The sequence below is a fragment of the Rutilus rutilus genome (assembly GCF_951802725.1).
Source record: "Rutilus rutilus genome assembly, chromosome: 11".
NCBI lineage: Eukaryota > Metazoa > Chordata > Actinopteri > Cypriniformes > Leuciscidae > Rutilus > Rutilus rutilus.
In genome coordinates, this window is record NC_140216.1 from 24,635,097 (window position 1) to 24,653,866 (window position 18,770).

Sequence of the window (18,770 nt, forward strand, 5' to 3'; positions counted from 1 at the left end):
CAAAGTTCACACAGTTTTCACCGGAGCATACCGACTCTGAAACAAGACCAAGTATTAGCACGTAACATTTTGGACACCTTTGTTTTTAGGCATCTTTGCATTTCTTCTGAAACACCCTGTTTTTAAATTGTTTAACAATTTTTAACATCACTAGCGTAACACTTATCGCATTGTGTGATTGTAATGTTTTGTATGGCGTTTTCTTTACACTTTCCCCCGGATATCTGTTTCCTACAGTTAGCTGTAATGTTAATGAACTCTAGGTCTTCTCTTTGTTCATATACGACAGTATTCACATGAATTGACTTGATTTGATAAAATTATGGTTTAAACCATCATCTTCACGTGAGACATTTACATTATATAATTATACCGTCCTAGTTTTTAAATAGCGCTAAAATTTATATTTTACATTTTAACCCCTTATGCGGATATAGAATGCCGCACAAGGTTCTCTGACATATCTTATCGTGTAAAACATCTATGTAGATCTAGCTATGTTTTTACAAATACCGCGAAACAAAGACAAGGACACATCTTTCTTAGCCTGGCTAACGTCAGACCTCTTTCTCATTGAGACGTGGTCTGGGAACCACATGTTCATTTTCTCGTATTTGAGGCGTGGTTTACAAATGCCCAGAGCCGTTTATTGGGCACTACGAATGTCTATCAAATGCGCCTGTACGTAGCTCATAGCCAATCGTTTCAATTATAACAGATGACGTATGTAGAGTGACAGAAATTCGACGAGGAAGAAGACGAAATAAACTTGCGTTCTAAACTACTTAGAACACTATCTAATGCTGCATCGAAAGGTAACTTCGCGTCTGCTGCCATGTTGGATCCATAGATATAAACAAACTGCTTCGGTGTGTCGCATAGACATCATAATCGTCTTGCTGCTCCCTCCCTGTTCTGTGATTGGTTCCCTCGCTGAGGCGAAAATCTAGTCCATGGAATCCAGGCTACCTAGCAGCGTGAATAAAATCGCGCTGCGCACAAGGCAGCATGGGGAAACCCAGGCTACATCTTTCTATAAGCGACCCTCAAAATCTGTGCATGCAACAAAACACATGTATGTGTACAATGATTTATCAGAAAATTACTTTTGTTTGAAGAAAAACTTAAAATCAGCTGGTGCTTGAATACTATTGAAGCTATTAAACACCCCTGAATTCGGTAATGCGATATTGATATCACTTTTTAATTTTAACTCAATACATTTGAATGCGCTAAAGGTCTATGAACTTTAACATCTTAATAGTTGGTAAAATGAACTTAAAGCCTAGGCAAAATGAAATACATCCTAACTACTTTCTACATGCTTGTTACAGAACTTATGGCGTACAATTCACCCATGCATATGTTTAAAAATATATGTATATTTATATATATAAATATTTTGGTGTAATTATAGACATCTCTCCGGTGGCATATGCATAACTTCTCCATGACGCTACTTCTGATTCAATGTGGCATTATATGTAATCCTATACAGCTGTTTACGGCGTCATGATGACAACCCCTCCAGCGGGGTGGGGTGAGCTGTTGTCCTGATAAATATTTCAGGACTTCGCACACAACCCCGGTTTGCCGGTCTATCATTTTCTTCACTACTTCAATGTATACTCGAAAGTATAATGTTGAAATAAAAAAAATAAAAAAATAACAAACATTTCTGTTGTGTTAATGTCTGAGCTCATAAAAATAGTATTATAATAGTATACATAATAATAATATTTAGAATAATTAAAAATACTACATGATTTAAAAGATTAAATATTTCAGAGATCCTTGTAAAGAGTTGCGGAATGTTTTCTGCATTTTAATTACTGTATTCCCGAGGTGGCAACCATTTCCATACCATCCAGCAGAGAGAAGGGCTTGAGTGGACATGCCCTGTGGTCACATTTTTATGTCTTCATCCAGAGTTTACCCCCCCACCGCAAACCTCCTGTCGTCCTCTCACTCTGCCTTTTCCCCGCTTCGCAACGTAGCCATCCTACAGCTTTCCGCCCCTGCGACACCCGTAACATCGACCACCATGGCATCCGTTTCAGGCCAAATGGAGGAGCAGGTGGGTTACTTAAACCTGGCCCCCTCCAGTCCCATTTCCTCCCGTGGAGTTGAGGATATATCTCACCAGCGACCTCCGGCTTGTCACAATCCTGACATGCGTCGGGAACAGGAACGCCTTGACACCTTTCAGAATTGGACTCTTGCTACAGTAACTCTAGCCGAGCTTGCCAAAAGTGGTTTCTACTACCTTGGCCAGGGCGACAGAGTGGCTTGCTTCAGTTGTGGAGGCCAGCTTAGCAACTGGGAACCGGGAGATCGGGCAGTATCAGAGCACCAGAGGCATTACCCCAACTGCCACTTCGTTCGAGGTGACCGTGCAGATAATGTACCTTTATCTGGTGGCGGCCTTTCCAATGTATCTAACTCGGCAATGCAACAGTGTGAAGAAAGGTTGCTCACATTTGTCAACTGGCCCTCAAGAATAACTGTTCGACCAGACCAATTGGCTAAGGCTGGTTTTTACTATGTTGGTCGTAATGATGACGTGAAGTGCTTTTGTTGTGATGGTGGACTCAGATGTTGGGAGTCTGGTGATGATCCATGGGTAGAACATGCCAAGTGGTTTCCAAGATGTGAATACCTGTTGCAAGAAAAGGGCCAAGAGTTTGTTCATCAGATTCAAGCAAGATTTCCAAGACTATTTGAACAGCTATTGACTAATGGAGACAGCGACTCGAGAGAATTTGTTGATCCACCTGTTGTACACCTGGGTCCTGGAGAAGACCGTTCAGAAGATGCAGTGATGATGAACAATCCTGTGGTGAAGTCTGCTTTAGAGATGGGATTTGAGAGTGGCCTGGTGAAGCAAACCGTGCAGAGCAAAATTCTCGCAAGTGGAGAAAATTACAAAACCGTCCAAGAGTTGGTGTGTGATTTACTAAGTGCAGAAGATGAGAAGAGAGAGGAGGAGCGAGAGCTTCTTGCTGAGGAAATGGCATCAGATGGTTTTACTTTTCTTAAGAAACATCATCTTGTCATGTCACAGCAGCTAAAAAGTGTGCAGAGCTTAATGGACCATCTTCTAGAGGAGAACATCATCTCACAGAAAGAGTATGACATTATTCGTAACTGCACTACAGTCAAGCAGCAGACAGGGCAGCTCATTGAGTTAGTCCTGTCCAAAGGAAATGCAGCAGCAGAGGTCTTCCGCAACTGGATCAAGAAGAATGATGTCTGCCTGCTAAGAAAACTGATGGCCCAGACAAATGAAGCTGCATCACCGAGTCAAGATCTTTCAGACTTGCCTATGGAGGAACAGTTAAGAAGACTTCAAGAGGAGCGCACATGCAAAGTTTGCATGGATAAGGAAGTGAACATTGTCTTCATCCCCTGTGGTCCACCTAGTTGTGTGCAAAGAATGTGCGCCTTCTCTGCGCAAGTGCCCCATATGTAGAGGATTGGTCAAAGTACTTTCCTATCATAAAGTGAAGATATTTATCATCCAAGTAACAACAGTTTTTGGATGTGCAAATTTACACCAACTCTAATTGTTTCACATATATCTGTTGATTGTTAGATGATTTATCTAACAATTGAAATTGACGATGGGTTAAAATATTTTTATTTTTATATGTTAAATATTCCTTTCCCTCCTTTCACGTAAAAATACCACGTATCAACTGTAATTCATTAGCTTAACCATGTTGTTTAGTGACACACACAAAATAACTGTGTAATAATAACAAAATAAGTGTAATAGTTAGACGAGTTTGAAGTGTAATACTCATCTTTCACGTCAATGTTTCGTAGACATAGCAGAAAGATGTTCTAAAATAAATATGATTTGTTTAGTCTTAAACACTCTCATGCTAGAAGGACCGTCATTTAATTCTCTTTATGCAATTTTTGTTCATGTTTTTCATACATTCCTATATGAACATGTTTGACCACGCTCTGTGACTATATACTTTTTTGCAAAAACTGTACAAAAACAAGATGTAAACAGTGTAATATGTAAAATGTCAATTCAAACGCTAAACCTGATCACTATAGTGGCTTTTCTGTATTTGTTTTAATTGACTCATGATGATGCATTTACTTTTAACCCAATTGACCTCTAGAATTTAGGTTTTACCAAAGTGTGGAACTTAGTTTAACAGCCTCGAGCTTGGATGAATATGCCTCTCTCAGTGCAATAGTCAGATGTGATTATGTTGTAATAGTTTAAGTGTAAAACAGCATGCACTTTGTGTAATTCGTAGACAGAGGGAAAGTTGCACTAAATGAAGTATCAATTTAGTCAGACAGAAAGACTATCACTTAAATTCTTAATTGTCATTTATTTCTATAGACAGCTCTCAAAGAAACGTCTTCACCTAAAACACAGTCCAACCTACAACATGTGAAACAGCGTTGTGCTATCTGAACAAGATGACTAAATCTAGCGGAGTAATAAAACCATCATTTGGAAACTTTTGTGTTTTTATTATAAACGCCTCTTTTCTTAGTGATCTGGTCTTTTGAATCTTAGCCTACATGGATTGTAAGGACACGTGTGATTCCTGTATAAAGATGATGTTTTAAAGTTAGTCCATAGGGTGTGTAAAAATACACCCAAAGAATTAAGCACATCTATTTACACACGTACTAAGTAGGAGAATATCTAACTGTATATTGTAGATTGTGAACATTCCATTATCTGTTTATTTGGGGTCAGAGAACATCCTTAGCTCATACATCTCTTTAATTTTGTGCTGGATGTTGAAGTGTTAGTTAAAAGATAAAGGTATTAGTTAATAACAAACAGACAACTTTTCTCCACTGTTGTGACGTATTTCCAAGTGAAAGGGAATATTGAACAGAGGGCAGGGTTTTACTTTAACGCTCCTCCTGTCCACTCCTGTTTAAGGAGTGGTTAAGCCGTCAAACTGACGTCATCAGAAAAGAAACGCCATTTCCAGACCGGAAGTCGCTTTGCAGACTTTGATTAAAGATTACCATGGCCAACAATTTTTCCAGTGTATTAACTTGCACGGATTAATTGTTCACCACAAGACTAGTAATATGCGCTAACAAAGTAAATAGGGTCAATTTTGATTTCATGTCGACTCTAAAAATAGCTTTCATCAATTTCTTGTAAAGAAAACCAAAAGTTTACAGTATCACCCAAAGCTCACAATGCCATTCAGAGTTCACAAGAGATAATTTCTCGTTATCTAGGCATAACACAGCATGGTACAAAGTGATGCTCTCTCTCTATGATGTCGTAAAAGTTAAGACGTTCATCCGTGTGTGTGTGTGTGTGGACAGATGCTTGAAAATATTAGGCTAGAAATATCTAATAGTGAATTAAAAACTAAATTAGCCTAAAAAAAAAAAAAAAAAAAAAATTTAAACGTTGTTTTGATAAGTCTTTTTACCAAGATTTAAATCTGTAGCTATAGGCTACCACTGCACATGTGTAATCTCATGCCCTGCGGAGTTTTAAGTGGGCGGAGACTCTATTTCTCATTCATGTGCTTTGCGGGACAGCGTAAGAGATATTGTTAGCTAAAAACTAAACAAAAGTTTATATTAAAAAGTTTTGCTTATAATCTATTCGTTTGATGTATTTTTTAACTGTTGTTGTTTGATATGTTTAATGCTCACGTTTGAAACATTGTATAAAAAACATAATTTACCATTTTTCTGGTATCTTTAAAAGTCGTTCGTGAAAGACATTCTATAACTTTAAATGATTTAACGTTGACTTTTTTGTTTTTAAGTTAAAAAAATAATAAAAAATCTGTATGTGAAGGAAAACATTCTAACTTGTTTTACATTATTATGATAACTTTTTATACTAGCCTATACACCTTTGTATTTTAAAGGTGTGTATCATTTAAAAAAGTTATTAAAGTTGTATGTGAGAGTGTTACATGTCTGTGAAAAACTGTTTGCCTACCGCTTACGTTTCACGGTTTTAAAGTTTAAAGCACATAGTTTTGAACAGATTCATAATTTTTAACTCCAAAACGCATTCTCAAACAATGATCATATTTCTCCATTGGGTTAGGTGGATTATCCTATCGAAGAGTGAATAAATCAGTAAGTTAGTGAATATTTGTTAACTTCACTAAAAGTCCAAAACTAACTAAAACATGAGTTTTTATTTTTTTAAACAACTATTATTTTTATAAATGTTATTTAGTGTAGCCTAATTATAAATAAATCTAGTGATAAGGTGGGCGGAGACTCGGCTTCACACACTGATCTAGCCTATACTCATGCTTCTACCGTCGATGAGTGATGTATCATACGGAACTTAAAACTAATCTAAACTTTAGTAGCATAATTGTATTTTAGTTGATGTTGTTTTGAACGTTTTTTTAAATCTGTATGTGAAGGACCACATTCTAATTTTTTTCAGATAACGTTGTAAAATGTACGAATACTAAACCATTGCATTTTAACTTTATACAGTGTTTTTAAAAAGTTTTAAATGTATGTGGAAAACAAAACTTTTCTTTAATTAAAAAACAACTCTCTGATCTGTTACCCAATACATTGCTTCACTTTTTTAAAAGTTTAAAGCACATCGTTTTTAACGTTTTAACATTTTACAAATGTATGAACGCTAAAGACGTGTATTTTAAACTGATGCAACGTTTTAATGTCTTAAAACACTATAATTGTGAAAGTACAACTTTTCTGCAAATGTATGTTAGAAAATAGAACTATTTGGTTGATATAATTTTAATACATTTTTTAATTCTAGAACATGTTTGCAATTCAAACTTTTTTAACATTTTACAAATGTGTGTTTACCAGCCGTTGTATTTTAATGATACATTGTTTTAATGTCTTTTTTGTATGTGATTGTGAAAAGTACAACTTGAAATGTGGACCGTGGGGAATTTTCCACGTTGGAGGGCTCAGTCCAAAAGTGGGGTGGGTGTTTGGGAAGGGGGGCTATGGGAAGAATTCACACGGGTCAGCCTCAGAAATAGGCCACAAACATTCGGGTATATCCATTCCAAAATCACTGCAAAGTATGTAAACGTAATCCTCTGGGTGATTTTTTTATATAATCCGCAATGAAAACCCGGTTCACTTCCATCATCTTTCAAATCTCTCCATACTCCTGTAGGCCTATAAAATAAAATCCAATCCCTTTGCGTAAAAAAACAAATCGGAATCCTCTGTTGTATTCGTTGCGAATCGCTCGTCGTTATCCATTAACCAGTCTGACTTCTCTGTTGATTTTGTCATAAACCTCCAGACAAGTGAAAAGTCAAAAATATATTCCATACGATCCGTGTGCATCTTTTTTTCGCGGAGCTACAGTCAAATCCTCCATAGCCTCAGTTAATCCTTCTAAATCACAAGTATTTCTTCACGTTGAGTTTGCGCTCCTTTTTAAACTCTAACTGTCACGCTGAGGGAGGGGGTTCCCCCGTGAATGATGTCATATTTTAGGGACGTCCTTAAATCGAAATTGGCCTCTCAGCTTTGAGAGGGGTGTGTTAGGGGGCGTGGTCTCTTTGACCCATTACACACTGGTTCAGTTGTCATTTAAGTTAGGACAGCGAACTGACCGGTCGTGTTTTTCTATTTGGGAAGTGAAGCCAGGCGGTAAGGAAGTCGACCTGAAGTTGAAGCCGGCCGCGTGCCACCATCTTGTAGCAGAACTTCACCTGCAGTTAGCATCCCATTGACTCCCATTCATTTTGGCGTCACTTTGACAGCGAATAACTTTACATCTGAGGCGTTTGAAGACTCCATTTGTCCATTATTTATTTCTAAAGAAACACGACAATGTATAAAATGCTCCATTACCTTGTAGCTTATGTTATGGCCCCGTAGAAGCAGTTTTTGTAAAAGTAGGCTAACGATTGCGTCATAACCACGCGACTCTCTGTCGCACAGTAGAGAGATTACCGTATGGACGGGAGGAGAAGCTCGCGGGCAATCGGGGGGACGTGGAGGCAAAATGACAATATAATTAATCAGAATACCTAGCAAAAGTTGCTCCTGCTCCAAGCTCATGGACAGCTCCTACTCACACTCTCCGTCTCTGCAAGATTCGGAAGGGAATGATTCAGATTTCTCTTGGCACAGTTACTAGAAGACAGACGGGTTGCTCACGTGGTCCGTGTAACGCTTTGCTCGGTTTGAGTCTGCGCGTCAGAAACGGAAGTGCTAAAAATCGCTAAAAATGGGCTTCACTTGTCTCAGTTGAGTTCCAATGGGGTCGCTGTGTCCATTTCTTTTACTGTCTATGAGTGAAGCTGAGCTCGAAGGGGGTGTAGGGTTTTCCCACGGAACACCTGTTGTGGGAGGGGGTAGGGGGCGGGGTTTGCGTGGGTCTCTGTGCAGGCCTCTGTGCAGGCCTCACAGAGTGACAGTCCTGACAAATCTCTGGAGTGAGTGGACATTGTTTTACACTGCTCCAGCACAAGGTAACACTTATATATCTTTTAAACTCCGAGTCTTTAACAATTGGGTATGTAAAAACGTAAGGCTTTTTAAACTAGTTTGTGTTTTATGTAAAAGTTTTACAAATACTGTGTGGAAGTTAGATCTTTTTTTTTTTTTTAAATGAAAAAACTCTCTTAAGTTGTTTTTACTTTTCTGTATATGACTGAACATTGTATTTTTAATGTTTTAACATCTTAAAATACGCCAGTCACTCCCGAAGATCCAAGGGACTTCATAAAATGTAAGAGGTTTACATATGTGTTATTTTTTTTATATAGGCTATTTTTGATATTTCCATTTATTTTACTTTGGGTTGGGTTTTTTGTTGGTCCCAACACATTCTGATGGTAATATCTGTCTTTTGGAGCCTCCTGTCCCAACAGAACCCCAGGCAGTCGTAAGTAGCCTACTCAATACACCAGACATTTGACAAATAGTGTTATAAAGTGTACTCGGCCAAATGCTCATCTTCACAGGACGATGGGGATAAATAGTTTCTGCTTCCACAGCGAGGCCTACAGAGGTAATGTTAATATTATGTGTCTACACATCAAACAATCTACACATTCAGATTTTTTCACATTTTTATGTGGAGTAGCCTATAGAATCTAAGTTTAAATCTAAGTATTAACGGGTATTCTTATCTCTCCCCCAGAGTGTGGAAGAACAGCAGGAGGACGGTCCATCAACTTCTGTTGCACAGATGAACACAGTTCAGTGATTTTTCAGTATAAATGCCACAGTTTAATTCTGTAGAATTTGGTTAGGCATGCAGTTTTTTTTTTTTTGACATATAAGTGAGTAGGACTTATAATTGTACTTTATGGTGACTGTGGGCTGCATTTACATGTGGGGATTATGGTGGCTAGCAAACAACCAAACAACGTTGTACAGGTTGATTTGACGGTTGTCCACATTGTGCATCAAATCTTCTGAAACTGCCAGAATTTCACTGGACCAACAGCTGTTGGCGAACATGTCAAACTAGCAATCAAAGACTCCCGATTTTGAATCAGATAAATCTTTTAGGATTCTCATAATTTGTCTCCGATGACCACATCGTAGCAAAAATCGTGCAGGTGAACCCTACTTTAGTTTACAGCCTGCACAAGCACTCTTCAGCATTATGGTAACCACAAAATTGAAAAACATTACAGAAACAGATCTAAATGTCCAACATATCTGAACATTAAACGCATAGGCCTAACTTTAATGCCTGCAACAGACTTTTAGCAATCCTATAAGATCATTAGAAATAACACTGTACGCCATTGGATCTAATAAACTTGGGTACGACATGTACGTCTGTAAGATGATGACACCTATTGAATCGTAGGCTATGACTCAAGTTAGTATAGAAGAATAAAATGTTGTCAGCATGTACTAGTGGTAAACAAATAGAGCAAGATGAAAAAAAAAAAAGAATATGGAAGTGGCTATGGCTAGGGAAAAGAGCTCAACATGGCATGCCAATTTTGCAAATGGAGCTTGAGGTAGGCTAAGTAGTTTTAAGTTTTAGCGCCAGTGTTAAAATAACACTGTGCAGTCCCTTGCAACAGTGATGGTTCTTTTATGAATCAAACCACCCCTTCTGCCATTGAGTAATCCTCTGCAGCAAACCATCTAGTGGCTGTAGTTGAAAATTCATGTTATTTAAATTTTATTAGTGTTTGTTTTTCAATAGATGGCAGCCAAACCATGGCACATATTTCATCACCATGAGTGAAATTGAGAAATGTAGATGTTCTTTATAGTGAATTTTATATAAAATAGCAACATTTTATGTAAAATGTATATATTTAAATTATTACAAAGTGAGGCAAATAAATTTAAATACCATAAATCCACCAAAACTGCACAACTGTGCAGTAAAAACAATAAAGTGAGTGATATTATGGTTTTTTTATGTACAAAATCACATTTTACTGTCTGGTTAGTTGGACAGAAAAAGGAATATTGTTGCCCCATGTGTTGCCAACTTCAGAAAAGATAAATACGGAACAATTGTGGTTCTTTATAGGAAAATAAGGGACACTAAAAATATTGTTGGGTAACTATAATGGGGATTGCTGATGGTGCAATACCTGCCCTGATAGCCATAACTTTGTCCACAAAATGAGACAGAAAATGGTTGCAGTCATCATTAGAAAACACAGGGACAAGAGATGTAGCAGGAGAAACAATGTTGTTAATAGTCTCAAAGGCGGTATCCTCACAACTATGTTTCTTTTTAGAAAGAAATGGTATCTGCAAGGATTTTCAGTCAGGATTTAGACCGTACCATAGACCGACTTCAGCCGCTGGACGGGGCTGGGAGACTGGAGGCACTGATTTTACCTGCTGCGGAGGTAGCGCCTTCATGTGGCGGCTCGAAGCAGAGCTGGAGCGTTTAGGAGAAAATGGCACATAGCCTGCGACGCTTTCTGAGCCTCAGTGTAGCGCTCCACGAAATCTGCGTCCTTCATGTCAGTCAAGTTAAACCAAAGGTGCCACTCGAGCACCGGCAAGCTGGCCATGCTTCGTCCAACCGCCTGAGCTGTTAACTTTGTGGCTCGCAGGGCCAGGTCTGTGGCGCTGCGCAGATCCCTGAAAGCCTCTGGTTCAGGTCCAGACTCGTCCAAAGAGCGGAGAAGTTTGGCCTGAAAAACTTAGAGAACAGCAAATGGTATGCATGGCCAGCGAGAGCTGAAGTGGTGCGGCAAGGCTTGGATGGATGCAATGCTTTAGCTTTCCATCCAGTAGTGGTGGGCGGGCAGAGGTGTGCGGCCACCGCTTCCTCGAGGGGAGGAATCACCTCATAGCCTTTCTCTAGAGCGCCGTCTACAGTAGAGAGCGTCAAGGAGAAGGATGGCTTTAAGCAAGCTGAGTGTGGCGCCTTCCACGACTTCGTCAGCTCGTCATGCACTTCTGGGAAGAAGGAGGCCTGCTGAGGGGCCTGCCGGCGCCCCTGCAGGAACCACTCATTAACCCTCTGGGGACCAAGCTGTTTTTGGGGCCCTTGAGATGTTCTGACATGCTCTGACATTTGTGCTTTTTTCAGTTATTTATAAACATGTTAATGGCAAAGGTGTAAATTCACTCTATATAGCACAAACAGGCCTACCATAATATGCGAGCAACATGTATGTAGATGTTTGTATTTTTAAGAGAATAATGTTTATGCGTGGTTATTTAAAAAAATAAAAATGAAAGTTGCTGAAATAAGACCACAAAACTCATACAAAATATGTGCCCACAAGACTTTTGACTAATGGATGTTTTCTCTTCGAGTTCTAGCTTCAAAATTATGTGAAAATAGTCTTGCTTTATCGTTCACAAAAAAAAATACATTGATTTAAATGGTGTAAAACAGGTTTTGCTTGGAAAGCCAATATGCGAGGGGGAGGAGTAGTTTACACCTTAGATTACCCAGTCCCACCCACTCTGCATAATGACTCTGCATAATTAGCCATTCATTCAGGTGTGACACTGACTGAGCCACAATGCAAGGACAAAATAGCCTATATATTTAGAAGAAGACTTATATTGACCATTTAAGATTTTGCTTACATCTATCTTGTAAATATGTTTAGCTATTTTATTAAAAAGGTTACAATTACAACAATAATTACAATTTCAGCAATATTTCTGCAAAAAAAAGTACTCTACAAATATGTACCCTTCATTCATCTCACAGAAACGCGATTCATATTTAGGGTAAACAGTCTTTACAAATATGTACCCTTCATTTATCTCACAGAAACGCGATTCATATTTAGGCTAAACAGTCTTTACAAATATGTACCCTTCATTCATCTCACAGAAACGCGATTCATATTTTAGAAACGCGATTCATCTTTTTGTTTACATAGGCCTACACTAACGTTATAACGTTATTCCACATTAACACTTGAGAAAGGATAACTTAGCCTACCTCACTCCTCAGCGGGATCTGCTCCTCATATCAGCACGGAAAATTTTCTCCATAAGGTAGGCTATATTATGCCTCTTTGTTTACAGTTGATGTGGGCGTTTCACAGACTGAAATGGTTCTCAGAATTTGCGTTTGAATAGCACGCGCTCTCCGGGGCGTGGTCAAATTACTGTGAATCATCTCGTAATGAGCTCGACTGGAGTCGCTCTCTTTTTATACAGATTACAGAAGCTGATAATATTTGTTTTTTATATAAATTACTTCATTTAAAAGCTGCGATCTCAAGCTTTATGCCCGTGGGTCTGTTTCCCTGTTTGACTGAATTTTCGCGGAGTTATAGATCATTTTCGAACGCGTTTCAAATGGGAGTTTACTGACAGAGAGAAGGCAGAAATAGCATCATGTTAGTTTTTCTTTATTTGTCAAAAAGCAAAACACTTTATTTTTATTTTGAGTATACAGAAAAAAAAAAAAACTGAACAGGATCGATTGATGTATTACACGAAAATGAAAGATCAAAATTAACAGAGCATTTTGTGTTTATTTTTCATTGCTAAAAAAAAAAACGAGCAAAACGCGCGGGCGCGTTTTTGGTCCCCAGAGGGTTAAGCCTGCTGCGCGTGGGCTCGTCGGGCGAAGACCACTCGAGCCCGAGGTCTTCAACAGGTCTTTAATGCTCGTTCTCGCGCTGGCTTGTGTTGACGGTGTGGGCCCTGAAACGGAACCCGCCGATTCAGATGCAGTGATTGAAAGGCTGTCATCCTTCTCGTCCTCCTCGTCCTATGCCCCAAAAGAGATGAGACCTGCCACTCGCATAATGGGGCGCTGGTCCGCCTGAGTAAACAGGACTGGCGAGGGAGTTTCTCTAGGAGAGAGCGAGGCACACGGGGACTGGGCCGGCGTGTGTTCGCTCGCATCTATCCGCTCAGGCATCCTTTGTGAACGACGCTTTTTTGGGTATGGGTTAACTCCAACTTATTGTTAAGATTGTATCGTGTAGAATTCTTGCCTCTTAACGACACACGTGGGGGAAAACCTCGGCTAACAGCATCGCTAGCTAGCATACCACAACTACGGCAGCATGCAGGTACCGACGGGCAATCCGCTTGTGAACAACCTACACGACTACTGTATGGCAGATGCTCCTGTGATCTCCCTTGGGGACCCAGATTTCCCCCCTCTCCCCATAACTCCTTCCACAACTCCCTCCAAACCTCCTGCACCAAAAAAGATGAAGCCGCAGCGCTCCGTGGATCTAGACAGTGAAGGCATTGTGCAGAGAATCTCAGTCATCTTCAACACGAGAATTGACTCTCTGGAAAAGAGTGTGGAGAGAATGATTTCCAACAATACACTGAAGATTGAGGGGCTAAAGAAGACTGTTGATTTTGCCTGCGCTGAGATCCGTGAAGTGAAAGGTAAAGTGACACACATTGATGACCGAGTCAACGTGGCGGAGAAAAAGACGAGCCTACTGGAACAACAAATTTTTGAGCTGGAAAACTATTTGCGACGGTGGAACCTGCGACTCTACGGTTTGGCTGAAAACAAAGACCAGAACGTCCACCAAGAGGTCAGTCCATCCTGCCGGAGCACAAGGCCAAACTCCCTGATGTTATTGACTCAGTGCACCGTCTTGGCCAACTAAAGAAAGGTGCCACCAAGCCTCGAGGGATAATTCTACAGTTTGGTGCTCGTATTTACCGCGACGCTGTCTGGAAGGCTGCAAAGAAGTCCACCTTCCTGCAAAACAACAAGCTACGTTTTGCCGAAGACCTGTCACTAGCAGTCAGAGAGCGAAGGATGCAACTGTGGTCACTGGTGGCTAAAGCGCGAGAACAAGGGAAAGCTGCTTACTTCGTGGGAGGTCGAGCCTTTGCCAACGGGGCTGAACTGTTTCCAGATGCCTGAAAGTGGTATACGTCACACCTGTCAACATGTGCCTTAAGCCGAGTTAAGCTATAATTAAGTTGGCTTGAGAAAGCCAACTTACTGAAATCCTATTTAAACTTATTAGTGGTGCTTTTTTAAAAGCATCACTATTGTTATTGCTCATTATTGCTCATACTTATTAGTGGTGCTTGCTGAAAGCAAGGCATCACTATTGTTATTGCTCATACTTATTATTATTATTATTATTAGTGGTGCTTGCCAAAGGCAAAGCAACACTATTGTTATTGCTCATACTTATTATTAATGGTGCTTGCTGAAAGCAAGGCATCATTAGTGTTCTCTTGCATACTTATTATTAGTGGTGCTTGCTGAAAGCAAGGCATCACTATTGTTATTGCTCATACTTATTATTCTTCTTCTTATTAGTGGTGCTTGCTGAAAGCAAGGCATCACTATTGTTATTGCTCATACTTATTATTCTTATTATTATTATTATTCTGGACAAAGTTTGGCGCGTAACTCGCCCCGCACCGTTTGTCTCAGACCCATGAATGAGGTGTCAAATCGACCGGCTCATTAAGGAGAGGTGTGCTATGACTTTTATAAGCGATCGGGGGTGCGGTGTTCGCCCCAGGGGCGAAAAAGCGGCCAAAAAAGTCCCATTGACTTAACATTGCGACGAACTTTGACCACACGTAGCTCTGAGCGAGGATTTCGCAGAAACGTGTGATTTGCCACATTTGAAGAGGCTGACAGGCTCTGTAAGAACATACCTCACAATGGGGTAAAAGTTGCAACCCTGGGGGGCAGGAGATGCCCAAAGTTGCCCCATTGACTTACTATGGGGAAGGAACGTCCCGTGAAACACACATGCTTTTCCTACTATGGTAAATTGCATAGGGACATTGTATTGAACGTAGCTCTGGATCACAGTGTCATAGAGACAAGGGGGAGGGCTCATTTTACTCAGACGACCAATCAGTCTCTCAGGATCATTGTGAAGCTATCAAGCCACGCCCTAGCAACCATTTAGAGCCCCTTAGCAACAAGTTCCATAGACTTCCATTGAAAGAGTTCAAAGAGATATCTCCAGACTGAATTGTCATAGAAACATGGGGGTGGTCTCATTTGACTCGGGGCAGTAAACAGCCAATCATGAATCACCTCAACACTTCCAAGCCCCTCCCTAGCAACCATTGTCGAGCACCTTAGCAACCAAAATCCAAAGAGGGATATCTTCCATTCTGAATGTCACAGAGGCATGGGAGTTGGTTTATATCATTCATACTGACAAGAAGCCTTTGGAATTTCATCATTGGCAGCTGCCAAGTAACTCCATAGCAACCAAACAGAGTACCCTAGCAACCAAAATCCAAAGAGGCATATCTTCCATTCTGAATGTTACAGAGACATGGGAGTTGGTTTATATCATTCATAGTGACAAGAAGCCTTTGCAAACTTGGCATCTGCCAAGCCACTCCATAGCAACCAAACAGAGTACCCTAGCAACCAAAATCCAAATAGGGATATCTGCCATTCTGAATGTCACAGAGAAATGAGAGTTGGTTTATATCATTCATAGTGACAAGAAGCCTTTGCAGTTTCATCATTGGCAACTGCCAAGCCACTCCCTAGCAACCAAACAGAGTACCCTAGCAACCGTTTAGCAAAACGAATATCTCTGTATCAGAACATCGTATAGAGATGGGAGTTGGTTTATATCATTCATACTGACAAGCAGCCTTTGGAGTTTCATGATTGGCAGCTGCCAAGCCACTCCCTAGCAACCAACAGAGTACCCTAGCAACCAAAATACAAAGAGGCATATCTTCCATTCTGAATGTCACAGAGGCATGGGAGTTGGTTTATATCATTCATACTGACAAGAACAGTTTGCAGTTTCATCATTGGCAGCTGCAAAGCAACTCCATAGCAACCAAACAGATTACCCTAGCAACCAAAATCCAAAGAGGGATATCTTCCATTCTGAATGTCACACAGGTATGGGAGTTGGTTTATATCATTCATACTGACAAGCAGCCTTTGGAGTTTCATGATTGGCAGCTGCCAAGCCACTCCCTAGCAACCAAACAGAGTACCCTAGCAACCAAAATCCAAAGAGGGATATCTTCCATTCTGAATGTCACAGTGGCATGGGAGTTGGTTTATATCATTCATATTGACAAGCAGCCTTTTAGTTTCATGATTGACAGCTGCCAAGACACTCCCTAGCAACCAAACAGAGTACCCTAGCAACCAAAATCCAAAGAGGGATATCTTCCATTCTGAATGTCACAGAGGCATGGGAGTTGGTTTATATCATTCATAGTGACAAGAAGCCTTTGGAATTGCATCATTGGCAGCTGCCAAGTAACTCCATAGCAACCAAACAGAGTACCCTAGCAACCAAAATCCAAACAGGGATATTTTCCATTCTGAATGTCACAGAGGCATGGGAGTTGGTTTATATCATTCATATTGACAAGCAACCTTTGAGTTTCATGATTGGCAGCTGCCAAGACATTCCCTAGCAACCAAACAGAGTACCCTAGTAACCAAAATCCAAAGAGGGGTATCTTCCATTCTGAATGTCACAGAGGCATGGGAGTCGATTTATATCATTCATAGTGACAAGAAGCCTTTGGAATTGCATCATTGGCAGCTGCCAAGTAACTACATAGCAACCAAACAGAGTACCCTAGCAACCAAAATCCAAAGAGGCATATCTTCCATTCTGAATGTCACACAGGCATGGGAGTTGGATTATATCATTCATACTGACAAGAAGCCTTTGGAATTTCATCATTGACAGCTGACAAGCCACTCGCTAGCAACCAAACAGAGTACCCTAGCAACCGTTTAGCAAAACGTATTTCTCTGCATCAGAACATCGTATAGAGATGGGAGTTGGTTTATATCATTCATACTGACAAGAAGCCTTTGCAGTTTCATCATTAGCAGCTGCCAAGCAACTCCATAGCAACCAAACAGAGTACCCTAGCAACCATTTTACAAGAACTACATCTCTGCATCAGAATATTGTATAGAGATGGGGGTTGGCTCATTAGTTTCAGTTGTAAAACAGTCTGTAAATATCACCATGGTAACTGTGTATTCACACCCTAGCAACCATTTAGAGCCACCTAGCAACCATATTGCAACATATAGAAGCCATATTTCAGCTCCACAACATCGTACAGACATGGTTGTTGGCTCGTATGCAATCATGTATAACACCCTAGCAACCGAGTGGCGAGTTTTGCCACTGCAAGCACCACTTCACATTTTCTTCAGGAAATGTACATTCTAGTTATTATTATTATTATTCTGGACAAAGTTTGGCGCGTAACTCGCCCCGCACCGTTTGTCTCAGAGCCATGAATGAGGTGTCAAATCGACCGGCTCATTAAGGAGAGGTGTGCTATGACTTTTATAAGCGATCGGGGGTGCGGTGTTCGCCCCAGGGGCGAAAAAGCGGCCAAAAAAGTCCCATTGACTTAACATTGCGACGAACTTTGACCACACGTAGCTCTGAGCGAGGATTTCGCAGAAATGTGTGATTTGCCACATTTGAAGAGGCTGACAGGCTCTGTAAGAACATACCTCACAATGGGGTAAAAGTTGCACCCCTGGGGGGCAGGAGATGCCCAAAGTTGCCCCACTGACTTACTATGGGGAAGGAACGTCCCGTGAAACACACATGCTTTTCCTACTATGGTAAATTGCATAGGGACTTTGTATTGAACGTAGCTCTGGATCACAGTGTCATAGAGACAAGGGGGAGGGCTCATTTTACTCAGACGACCAATCAGTCTCTCAGGATCATTGTGAAGCTATCAAGCCACGCCCTAGCAACCATTTAGAGCCCCTTAGCAACAAGTTCCATAGACTTCCATTGAAAGAGTTCAAAGAGATATCTCCAGGATGAATTGTCATAGAAACATGGGGGTGGTCTCATTTGACTCGGGGCAGTAAACAGCCAATCATGAATCACCTCAACACTTCCAAGCCCCTCCCTAGCAACCATTGTCGAGCACCTTAGCAACCAAAATCCAAAGAGGGATATCTTCCATTCTGAATGTCACAGAGGCATGGGAGTTGGTTTATATCATTCATACTGACAAGAAGCCTTTGGAATTTCATCATTGGCAGCTGCCAAGTAACTCCATAGCAACCAAAGAGAGTATCCTAGCAACCGTTTAGCAAAACGTATATCTCTGCATCAAAACATAGTATAGAGATGGGACTTGGCTCTTTTGACTAAATCATGGTAAACTATGGTAAATCAACCTTGAATCATAGTAAATCATACTAAAACATGGTAAATCATGGTATACTATAGTAAATCATAGTACACTATGGTAAATCGTGGTAAATCATGGTAAACTATGGTAAATCATGCTAGAAACATAGTAAATCATACTTGAACATGGTAAATCATGGTATACTATAGTAAATCATGGTAAACTATGGTAAATCATGGTAA

General features: G+C 40.4%; 1 pseudogene across 1 annotated transcript; it reads left to right on the forward strand.

The window, feature by feature from the left end:
- The first annotated feature begins 1,501 nt into the window (after window positions 1–1,501).
- LOC311300119 (putative inhibitor of apoptosis) lies at window positions 1,502–4,444 on the forward strand (annotated as a pseudogene). Its single transcript has 2 exons — window positions 1,502–3,485; window positions 4,370–4,444. The product of its transcript is annotated as a putative inhibitor of apoptosis (transcript).
- The last annotated feature ends 14,326 nt before the right edge of the window (window positions 4,445–18,770 follow it).